The sequence below is a fragment of the Pelecanus crispus genome, chromosome 4 (assembly GCF_030463565.1).
Source record: "Pelecanus crispus isolate bPelCri1 chromosome 4, bPelCri1.pri, whole genome shotgun sequence".
Classification (NCBI taxonomy): Eukaryota; Metazoa; Chordata; class Aves; order Pelecaniformes; family Pelecanidae; genus Pelecanus; species Pelecanus crispus.
Genome location: NC_134646.1, coordinates 71,082,866 through 71,094,275, shown reverse-complemented (window position 1 = coordinate 71,094,275; position 11,410 = coordinate 71,082,866).

Sequence of the window (11,410 nt, the reverse complement as noted above, 5' to 3'; positions counted from 1 at the left end):
TCTTGACTAAGTTTCCAAAAATGTGAAGGACATGATCTTGTGAGGGAACAAGTGCGATGTATTCAATTCCACTAAAATACTCAGATTTCAGCACTGGTTCAGTAGACACTTTCTCAGGAAAAATCCATTAACAACGTCACTCTGTCAATAAATACACATATATTATGTTTAGAATAATACATATAATTATGTAAATATAATGAGGAATAATTATTGTAGAAGTGAATATGCTTCCTTCCGATTTTTAAAGTACTTTACTGTTCGTATGATGTTCACGTTTGAAATTGTATCAGTTGTATCAGGGCTGGGGACACTCCAGATTCAAACAAGCAAGCATTGTGTTACATAATCTTATTCTTATGTTTATTGACTTTTCTCCTAAAAGAATCATAAGTTAGACTCCTAGACCAACCCTTTTTTGTGTGTGTGTGTTTGTTTCCAGTATGATGTGGTTCATGCCTCCGTTACAACCATGACATTGGTGCCAATCCTAACTTTTAACTTAAATAGATCTTCCTGATGCTTATCCTTAGATGTATTTCCAGAAAGCAGCCAGCTCTCAGTCACTGGCTTGCTAAGGTCAGGCTATTTCACCTCCTATTCTAAAAGAGACTCTCTTCTCCCCAGATGGGATGATGTGGAGGTGGAGGAGGATGCCTATGGGAAGTGCCTTCAACAGCATCAGAGATGAAGGAGGGAGGGCTATAGGTCCATCTTAGTCCCATCTCTCTGCACTGAAAGAGGATAACAATGACAGCCATGTTGAGAAGAGAATGCTTACTAAACCTGAAAAATGAAACTTGATTGGAAGGTGTAAATAAGTTAGGTGCAAGGGAGTGCTGGTGGGAGCTTCTGCAAACCTAGGCAGGGAGAAATAAAGCTTTAGAGAGGGAAAGAGAAATGAATGTGAGCAGGGCAAGGTGTCTGCTGCAAGCAGAAAAAACCCCTCACTGCAGTATCTGCAATAAAGAAGAATGCAGTCTCCCCAAAGAGCAAGCTTTCAAATGGCTCCCTGGACTTCCTTAGCATGGGCAGAGGGACACTTCCCTACGGCAGCAAGCTCTCCGTGCTGAGATGAAATCGCAGGCTCCCCCAAGGAAGCCTGTTATTACTTGCAGCCTGTCTCTATTCTTCGGCAGCGTGCTGAATGCATTCTCCATTCTGTGCTGTTTTTCAGCCTCGCTTCTGAGCTTTATCTACCAGACTTTTGTTGACCTCCTACGTATTTTGCCTTATCCTTTGGTTTCGCAACTTACGTTATTTATTGATGTACCCTTTTTTTTGAGAATAGAGTCTGTATGTTTTTTATAGCTCTGCACACCAATCTTACATTTTATAATGGGCACCGCATTGAACAGTTGTTAACTGTAGATGCTGTTGTCTGTTCGGCAAGTTACAATAATTTTTTCTTCGGTTTCTAGTAGCCAGAGTGATTAAGGTGTGTAGCAAAAATCTATCCCATGCTATGGATAAAGACCAATGTTTCCAGGGTTTGTTTGGACCTTGTTTTTACATTAGCAAAATCTGCTTTATCATTTCGAGCAAAGAAGGGAACTGATTGCAATAAAAGCGGAAAAGGATTTATAGTATGTTCTTACAAATAAAGCCACGCTGCTTTGCCGAATTATGTAAGACATGGCATGTTCCATTGTTCTGTTCAATGGTGCCATATGGACTTAAAAACAAAAGGACTATTATATTGATTTCTGCAGTGTAATTGGCATTGACACTTATATTGATTGAATAAATGAAATAACATGCACAGTTCTGACAATCTTTGCAGATTTGTAAGATTACAGCGGTGATGATTCTATGTCAGCAAAAAACTCTATAGGTATTTCTAATGAAGCCACAACCAGTTCATTAATATACATATGTTTGAAATTGCAGCCCTAACAATTGACTTCTCTGCACTGAACACTCTGATATATATTGTCGTGAGCTATATGCCCTCAGATCATTTCTGTGAATTACAAGAAAATTATGGACTGGAGAACATTTTATTATTGTGCTTTTCATCCAGAAATACAGCCTTTCACTGATGAAAATTGAAAACACTGAAAATTAAAATGTAAATGCATTTATCAAAAGAAGAGGAAAAAATTGAATCCTGAACTTTAACTGCTTTTACATTTTACTTCTTCAAAAAGCAATTTGATATTTACATCTCAAAAGCACAAGCAGTCAGGCTCTGTAATATCCATTTGGACTCTTACTAATAAGTGACTGGCTGTTGCTGGGGGTCTAAAGATTTGTCTTAGTAAAACAGCATTGAAAACTGTGTGTGTTTGTGTGTGTGCATATTCTGAGAGACAAACAAAATAAATATACATTTATTTAGTGTTTTCTCTCCTTTCTGTTAAACACGTTTTTGTGTTTTTTACAGGTCAGTGCCACATTAGATAGGGTGTGAGTTACTCATGTCTTTGTAGGGAAGAAAGAAAAGAGAGAAACAGTGATACACACTAGAAGCTTCTTTACAATGAAATTTAGCAGTTAATAAAGAGGAGAAAATGCATAATTTAAGTTTCATTGCTGCTGGAGTTTTTTCCCTTTAGCTTCAGAAAAAAATGTATTATTTTTTGGTTGGCATCCTGACTTAACTGGTGAGATGTTAGTAGCCCCTGAGAAGAAGATCCATATGCCAAAGAAGGCTGTGGGCTCAATTTCCTACAGAGGAAGAGAGTTGGATGAAGCATGGAAATAGGTAGACTATGCGGCAAACTGAGACAACATGTGCCTCTGGTGCTGCTGTGTCATGTGAGGAAATAAGAGGTTGATTGTATTATCTGAATGGAGGCTACGCCTGTTTTTGCAGTCCTTACTGTATACACAGTCAGAATAGTTGACTCCATGTAGCTAAAATCCATCCAAATCCTGTACAAGTGACACAGGTAGAGAATAGGTAAATCCTTTGTATAGCATTTTCACTGCTCTTGTGAACCTTTTCTTGTTCTTTTTCTTAACATTGGAAACATGTTTTTTCTGGTGGGTAACAGTGCTAGACCACTAGATTCAAGTGACAAACCTGATGGACTTAAGGACCTGATGCTGAAACTCCTGCCCGTGTGTAAATACAGAAGAGGGACCAGAAGAGCAAATGGGCACTATTCTTCCTTCTCTGCCTTACACACATCCCTAGTGACTCTGGCCACCAGGCGGGATGCCAGTGTGGTCAGACACCACAGGTCTGCAAGCTACTCTGTCCTGTTTCTCCCAGCCCTGTGCCCAGGGCTTCCTGCCCCACAAGGTAAGGAAAGGGGGGACCATGTCCCTGGTTATAACCTCTGAGTGATATTGCAGCACAAATCATACCTCCACGTGGTTAGACAGAGATTCCTTGGCTGGCCAGTTTTTACAAGATTGGAGACATTTTGACCAGTCGCTTATAACAGCTGTTGCTTCCTCCTGCCGTTGGCATGGGTAAATTACCCTCTGTCAGGGCGGTGAAGAAGGAGGAGTGCCAGTTGTGACTGACCCTCCCACCACACTGTGATGGGAGGGGGAAGGCAGCCTCAGATGTGGAATGGTACTGCGTTGAGTGAATTCATGTATGTTTCTGCAGTTTTCTCCTCAGAGTGTCCTTGATTAAGTCATTAACACAGGCCCATTAATTTCAGATCCTCTGTCTTGTCTTTGCTTAGCTTGGAAGAATTCAAACTGAGCATCCAAAATAGAGTAGAAGTTTTTGAAGCTTTGGCTTGACCATGTCTGTCCCCCGTTGTATTTGGAAGATAATTTTTGTCTTTCCTTAATCATGTTAAATGACTTTCAAATTCTAAGGTGATAAGCAAGTGTGAGAAGCTCACACAGTATTATACATGGCAAAATGGGTATCACAGAGAAATTGCCACCAAGCAAAAGTTACTGCCTTTTAAGATCTCAGATACTGAAATGGTTTAGAATTTTCTGAGTTCATATTTCAAAGGAAATAGCTTGTCAAGTAAAGAGATTTTAAAATGAATATCTATTTATGCTAAAAGTGTTGATAACATTTTTTTCTTTCAGAATAAAAGAAAATCTGGTTTCTTTATCTTTCTTTAAAATAAGTTACACAAAATTGTTCAAACTGGTTTTTTCTTGGTAGAAAAAAGCCTTTATTGTTAGTTCTATTTATGTATCTGATATTTCTTTTTACTTCGAAAGGAAAATTACTTCAATGCTTCAGATGCTTCAGACAGTGGAATATCTTGGGCTATCAAAACAGAATACAACAGTCACGATCAGAAACATTTTGCTTTAGCATGTAAGCAATTATTTCTATAAAATCATTGATATTCTTAGGATTTAACAGGCATGTTTGGTGAATTTATTTACATCTTTCCAATGTTTTATGCATTTCTTGCTCCGGTTTCATCTTTGTTATTTCTGTTCCCCTGTCTTTCTTGAATTTATGATTAATGTTTCTTTAGGCAACAAAACAATACATTCCAGATCAAGAGTTATGCAAAGTCATAGCATTTTTTGAGAAATAAAATGAGTCAATAAAATATCAGTATTCATAGCAAGTTTCCTCTCCATGCAAGAGATCTTGTAGGCAAAAGTTATGCTTAGACTAAAATAACAACTGCCCAAAGAGGAAAGAAAAAATGAAACAAGCAATAGGTGTTTATGGAAAATTCCAGTCACTACCTGGATCTGGACACAATTGGTAAAGAGGACAAAAGAACTAATGGCATGGATTTAATGGATCAAGTTTCTTTTCTGCAGTTCATCTCTTCATTAATGGCCCATGAAAAGTGAAGACCAAGAGATTTGGACCAAAGAGCTGCCAGAGACCAAACCAAGCATTACCTCTTGAAAGATGCATCATTGATGCTTTAAATTAAAACTTTATTGCCATTGTAAAACGTCTGTGAGTTACCCAGGGAAAATAAAATATATGGTTTTCAGAGAGTGGTCATTATTTTTTCAGCTAAAGAAGTGTCCTTTCCCCTTAGGAGCAGTGTGAAATGGAGCCCTCTGTAGGTCTTCCTCAGCTGAGGTTCCTGGCCAAGGACTAGTCTACCTTTTCCACCCACACCTGATTCTTTGTTCCTTTTATAAGAGATGAATCAAGCTTTGGGTCACATTTGCAGACCTTGCTTTAACAGTAAAATAGAAAAGAACCATATCTTTTGGGGAAGCAAGATAATAATTTTCCAACTGATCTAGGACAAAGATGGTACATCCTCCTCCTCCTTCACATAGTACAGGGTTGCCGTGGGAGAAAACTCCTCTGCCTCAGGCTGCCCTGCACCTTCCTGCTCTACACCCGAAAGGCAAATACTTTGAGACCCAAACACCAGCATGACCCACAGAGGTTTTAGTTGGTGGTTTTTGAGCTGCCGTTCACTAACGGGACTGTTAGTGGCTCAGTGACTGCAGGTGGGAGGACCCAGGCAGGTATCCGTGGAGGGCATGGACCACCCATTCAACAGCCGAATATTCTTTGTGCGAAACAGAAGGTAACATTTAATATATTTAATGAAGATTCAGAAGATAATATTTTAATAAAGATTCAGAGGTTTGGAGGTCCATATTGTGACCCAGGAGCATTCAGGCCCAGCTTCAAAGTATCAGTGCGCAAGGGAAATACCTTAATAATTGCTGGGCGCAGTGACACAGGTTAGCTCTAAAGAACTACTTTATGATGGAAAAAATTGCCCTCACAGGCATTAAACCACAAGACGTCCTGTTTCTGAATAACAGAAATACTCTCAGCTTAGAAATTTGGTCACCAATAATAGCCAGGCAGCTTGAGAAATGCCCACTTCTCTGTTGATACTGGGGAATGTCCCATTTGTAGATCTTCTGCTCCGGAATCAGTGGGACTGCTTTCCAGGACACAGCATAAGGATCTCCTACAAAAATGATGTAGATGCCTAAAATAGGCAAAACTAAAGCGCATATACTGAAAACTGTAATTTTGAAATAATTTTCTTAGCTCTCACTTACATATGGAGGAACCTAAAATCTTAGAGACTCCATCTCAGCTTCCTGCCCTGCTGGAGACTGTTCAAAACCAAATCTCTCACCTCTCCCCCATGTGAGAGGCCCAACCACAATGATGCTGGTACAGGAGCTGGAGTGGGGCATGAGGGGGTAGAGAGCATCTGTTGTCTCTCTGACACTGTGCAGAAAAACCTTCAAAATTCAATAGATCAAAGAGGGACCAAGAGGAAATACGGCTGTGTCATCTAGCAGTTTGTACAGTCACCTGGCAGAAGGAAATCTGCATACCATCCTTTCTCCTACACATATCTGCATGCTTTTATATGGAAAAATCATTGGATAACATAAAAAAAACCCTATCTGACCCTATGTTCTTTGTTTCCACTTTGTTTAATTGGATTGTGTGTAAGTGCTCTGTGTAGGAGGAACCCTTATCAGAAGTATGAAGCTTTTCTTGCTGAATGGAAAAATGAAAACATGCTCAGTAAGCTGCTGTATCTGTCTCATGAGCTAAGCTCCAAGCTGACGTGATGATCCCACAAAACAAAGAGCTCCTTATAAAATATGTCTTAATTGCAGAGAAACTATGAAATCAAAACCAGTTGGTGGTGGTGGTGATAAGTTTCCGTGGATCCCTGGTACTATCTACAGAGAAAGAAAGTGCAGGCAGCCTGAGACACTACCTGCTAGTCTATGCACAGCACACACCTGTCAGAAGAAAATCAGAAGGATAAAAATTCATAATGTCCCTTCTCCTCATCTCTGCCTTGCCAGCTGAGGCCTGACTGCATAGACATCCTGGCTTATACAGCCGAGAAATTCAGGTCTCGATGCCTTGCTGGTTTTGTGTAAAGATTTTATTCAGGGTCTGCTCTGTTTCCTACATTTGAGCCTTCTGTGCTTTACTGATGTGCATCTATGGCTGGACAATTCCCAATATTGAGAAGCAGTATGCAGAGCTTTTCATGAGGTTAGAAAATGAATCCAAAACTTAACAAACCATTGTTTATCTCATTATATGCATCTTCAGAGAGCCAAGAGCAACCTACGCAGTGCCACTGTTCTGTGGATTAATTCACGGCTGATGAAAACAGATTGTTCTTAAAAGCAAAAGCTCTATTGTTTGAATGTCCTGTCGTGAGTCTTGCTGCCCTGTGTTACCCATTGCCTGTAGGAGTCACAAGACCTTTGAGGATGCGGCTGCCAATGTAGCCTCAGTGAGCACAGTACCCTTTATGCCTGGCTAGCAAATTTACTTAAAGAAGCATTCACTCGTTGGCTGGCACTTTTTTTTCCATTTTGTCAGATGGATGAATGTCATGGCAGCCAAGGACAGATGAAGGTCTGAAATATTACAAGCAGAAGCCTCTCGCTAAGATAATATAAACCAAATTTTTGCAAACATATCTCTGAGGAGGAAATAGGCTAGAGATTATCATGAGAATTTTTTCTAGCTGTGAAATTTTGTTAAAATGCAAGCAAAAAAAAAACCCCACCCAGTAAACCTATCAAACTTAACTCAGTACTAAAACCTCAGTCTTAGGACAATACTGTTTGAAATTGCCACATCATTCAATTTTAAGTGATTTGCATACCAAATGCAGAAAAAAATGATTAACTGGAAACTTCCCCCCTCCACTCCCTCTGAGACATATGGTGAGACAGCAACAGAAATGATGGATGTAGTGGATGATTGCTTGCTGAACCAGTGTGTGAGAAACTATGCTAGGAATAATTCATGTCAAGATATGGTCTTAACTAAAAGACATATTAAAAACAACATCTTGACAGGTTTAATATCTTACATGATACACATATTCCATGACTTCTAAGGCATGTGATTATCTCAAAACATGATATTTCAGTAGAACTTCTGTTTTATGAAAAGGTCTCAAGAGATGCTTGATCTAATGTTAAATCAACCTTTCACAAAATAAAGGAAACTTGAAGTCATTCTAAGGTATGGTACGGCCTCATCTTTATCTAATACTGCTTCAAATCAGTAGTGATTCCCTGGGGAAAGTGGAATAACAGTGGTATAAAATAGGCAAAAATGACCCAATAAATGGGATAATAAGGCATTTTGGATGAAAATGCATTTCATATAAACAAAGGATTTACTGCTTTGCCATGCTGAGAACCCACTGATGCCAAAAAATATGCTATGTATTATGCTGTGTAATGTGCTGTATTAGCAGACATATATTTCACATGTATTTCTGTCACCTGTATTTTATCGAAGGGGAAATTTCACAATACTTCAAGTGACAAAAGATTAAGTTGAATGCTTAGCAAGTATGAAAATCAGATGATGCTAACAGGTAAAACTGGCATTGTTCACTGCTGTGATTAGCTTTCATGTGAAGAGAATCAAGTAAATTACAAAAAGGCTTTGTAGTTGTTGTGAGAGATATAAGATCAGTAACTGTGTTTTGTAAGCTGGCCACTTGTACCTCACCATGAGCAGAGATCCTGGGCTAGGGGACAGAGGACTGAGCTGAGGCATATAGGGACAGGCTGAGGTAGTGCTGCCCTTGACCTAGCATGGGATCCTGGGTACACCAATTTTCCCATGGCATCTCTTGTTTGTCTCACAAGTTTAGGAAGCTGTCCTTGACCAAAGAAATTGTTACATATTTTGCACAGTCACTGGCCAATGAAATCAGCTAATAATAAGTAAAGGATATAAAATATCTTCTATTGCATAGTGGTTTTCATTAAAGGACAGCGTCCCTGAGAACTGAAGTAAAGACAGCTGGGATCAGCATGTAGAAGGGGCCAAATAATTCAGCTGTATTTAATACAAGAGATGATCCGTACAGGTATCTCCGAGGGCAGGTATAAAGAATATTTTCTTTCTCTCTCTCATCTCTCTAAGATATGCCTCTGCTTGATTTTTGAAATTAAATTGGGTCAACTTTAGCAAACACTAGAGGAAAAAAATCTTAGTTCTGTAGTGACACGGAGCTTCACAGATGCTGACCAGATGGAAAGAGCCATTTTTTTTTTCAAATGTTCTAGTATTGTCAGTTGAAAAGTATGGAGTTTTGTGGATTTATTGTGTTCCCTTCTGAAAAAGCTTGCTGGTTCTAACCAGTGATGTTTTTATCTTTCCATAAATTAGGCAAAGGCTGAGATTTACCTCATGATGGAAGTATAACATACATTCCTGCAAACTAAGAAAGCCATAACATAAGCCCTGCAGTAATATTCAGAATGCCGAGTCCTCTCTTATTGCCTTGTTTATCAGTTTACAAGTCTTGAAATAATAGAATCCAGATCATAAAATGGCAAATAAGAATTATTTCCTATCTATAATATGTCTTTCTGTCCAGCAAGTAAAATCCCAGCTTCCTATGTCTTATATGAAAGGGTGATTTTTTCTGCCAATGGCCATCTTGTCAGCAGCTTCTTATTAATACCTATAATCCTTTGCTTTGATGCTTTCCAACATCTCATAACTTAAGGAGCATATATTTCTGTGCACAAGCAGTTAGACATAGCAACAGAAGGGAACAGTTTTAGTGGCTCTGAGGAAGACAGTTTGGCGGCCAACAGCCACAGCTTTTGAAGAGTCTGAATTATCTGTAAATCAGCCCTTAAACTTAACTGATTGGTGAAAAAAATATGCAAGACTCCCAAAGACTAATAGGCAAGGAATAATGGAAAGGCAACAGACAACTCAGAAAAATAAATAAATCAATATTTGAAGTGAAATAGTAGCAGACTAACTATAGATCGTTAAAGAAATCCAGAGTTTTATCAAGGAGTCTTTAGCTTGCTCCCTGTCATATGAAGGAATAGTTAGATATTTTTGGTGTTATGAACTTTGCTAAAATCACCTCTCTGCACTCATACAACAGATGAAAATGATTTCCATCTGATTCTCAGAGGGAATTTAGACATTCAGAAATTAAATTTTGGAATCTGCCTTTGTAAGGAAATATCAATGTATTGTAACATTTGAGAAGCTAATTCAGTCAAACTGCCTTTTTGATGTTTCCCTTGGAACTTATTACCCAAGAATCATGGTGTGCTGCAGGAGCCCAGTGCTTGAGAAAGAGAGATGTACAGAGTGCCCAGGTTGTCAGCTGGTAGGTGTGTGGCATTGTCTTGGCTTCTTCCAAGTCTGCAGAATAAATTCTTTACATTACCTAAGTGTCTGACCCTAATTAGCTGCAGAGCAACCTGGGGACATAGTTAGGCTGTGGGCAGAGGCAAGCACAGAAAAAGACAAAACCACCATGGAGAAAATGTTTGTTAGTTGAAGCTCTGCCATTGGAACCTGAATGGCAAACATGCTTTGGTTCATAGATTGGGGCAATATATAAAGCTAGGATTAGTCAAAAGTTTGCTCTTGAATTTCACCTTTAAAACGTTCAGGTTATTACTTCTTCCATGTGAAATAAATTGAGGGGTATCTGGATCAGTAACTTTTCTATTCCAATGTGCAAATTTTGATAATCTTTATTTATTTTAATTTTTTTTCTCCTCATGAACTGTGCAAAATGACATGCAGGATGAGATAATTAGATCCCAGTGGTGAATTTTAATTCTTTTCAGGTTACCTTGCTGAGCACATGAGAAAACTGCAGCACTTCTTATAAAGCAAGGGCTAATTACCCAAAACAAAAAAAGAAGACTCAATCCTTCCAGCTGGAAAAAGGAGGTTGATACCTTTTTGTTTAGGACCTCGTTAAGTTCAGGTGGCCCATTCTCTCACAGGCACTTCTCTGTGTTTCAGGCAGATTCAACATATCAGTTAATTTATAGGTGAGCTGAATCCAAGCCCAAATAAAATGGGAAACAGAAGCTCAGGCAACAACATCTAAACAGTGAGAAAGTACCTTCCCATTTTGTCTCTGTTTCATGTGAGCTTAAAAGGCAGGAACAAACAGAAAGAGGTGAAGAAGGAACAAAAATGGTGCAAGAGTAATGAGTTCCCTGTTGAATGGATGCAGCAATAGCCTGTAGCCGGAAGATTTCTATGAGTGCAGTGGATGTATTTCTCTGAAATTAGAAAGGTATAAAAACAACCCTTTGGTTTTCTAGCAGTCCCACAGGATGGGATACAGAGCTGAGATACATCAATAAAAATTGAATTAGATTTACAGCTCTGCCCTATTACCTAATTATAGCATGGTTGAAGATATATGGTAATTTATCAATGAAGAGAGACCTATTGAACGTGTTAGTCATAGGCTTCACACTGAAGACTATTTTCATTAATCAAGCAGCTAGATAGTTACCCTCACCACTTTACTTTTAAAGGAAGGTAAGTTAAGTTTCTTCTGCAGAGCTGGTCTGTCTCAGTGCCCAACCGAAATATACATGAGCTGAGAAAAAAACATTGTTTATATGCAGAGCACATTTGCAACTTGTGCTAATCTAGTGACTCCAGTGAGTTTACAGCAGGCTGGAAGTTAGCTCTGCATGTTATATTCTGTTTCACCTATTTGTAATGTGAGCAACACCA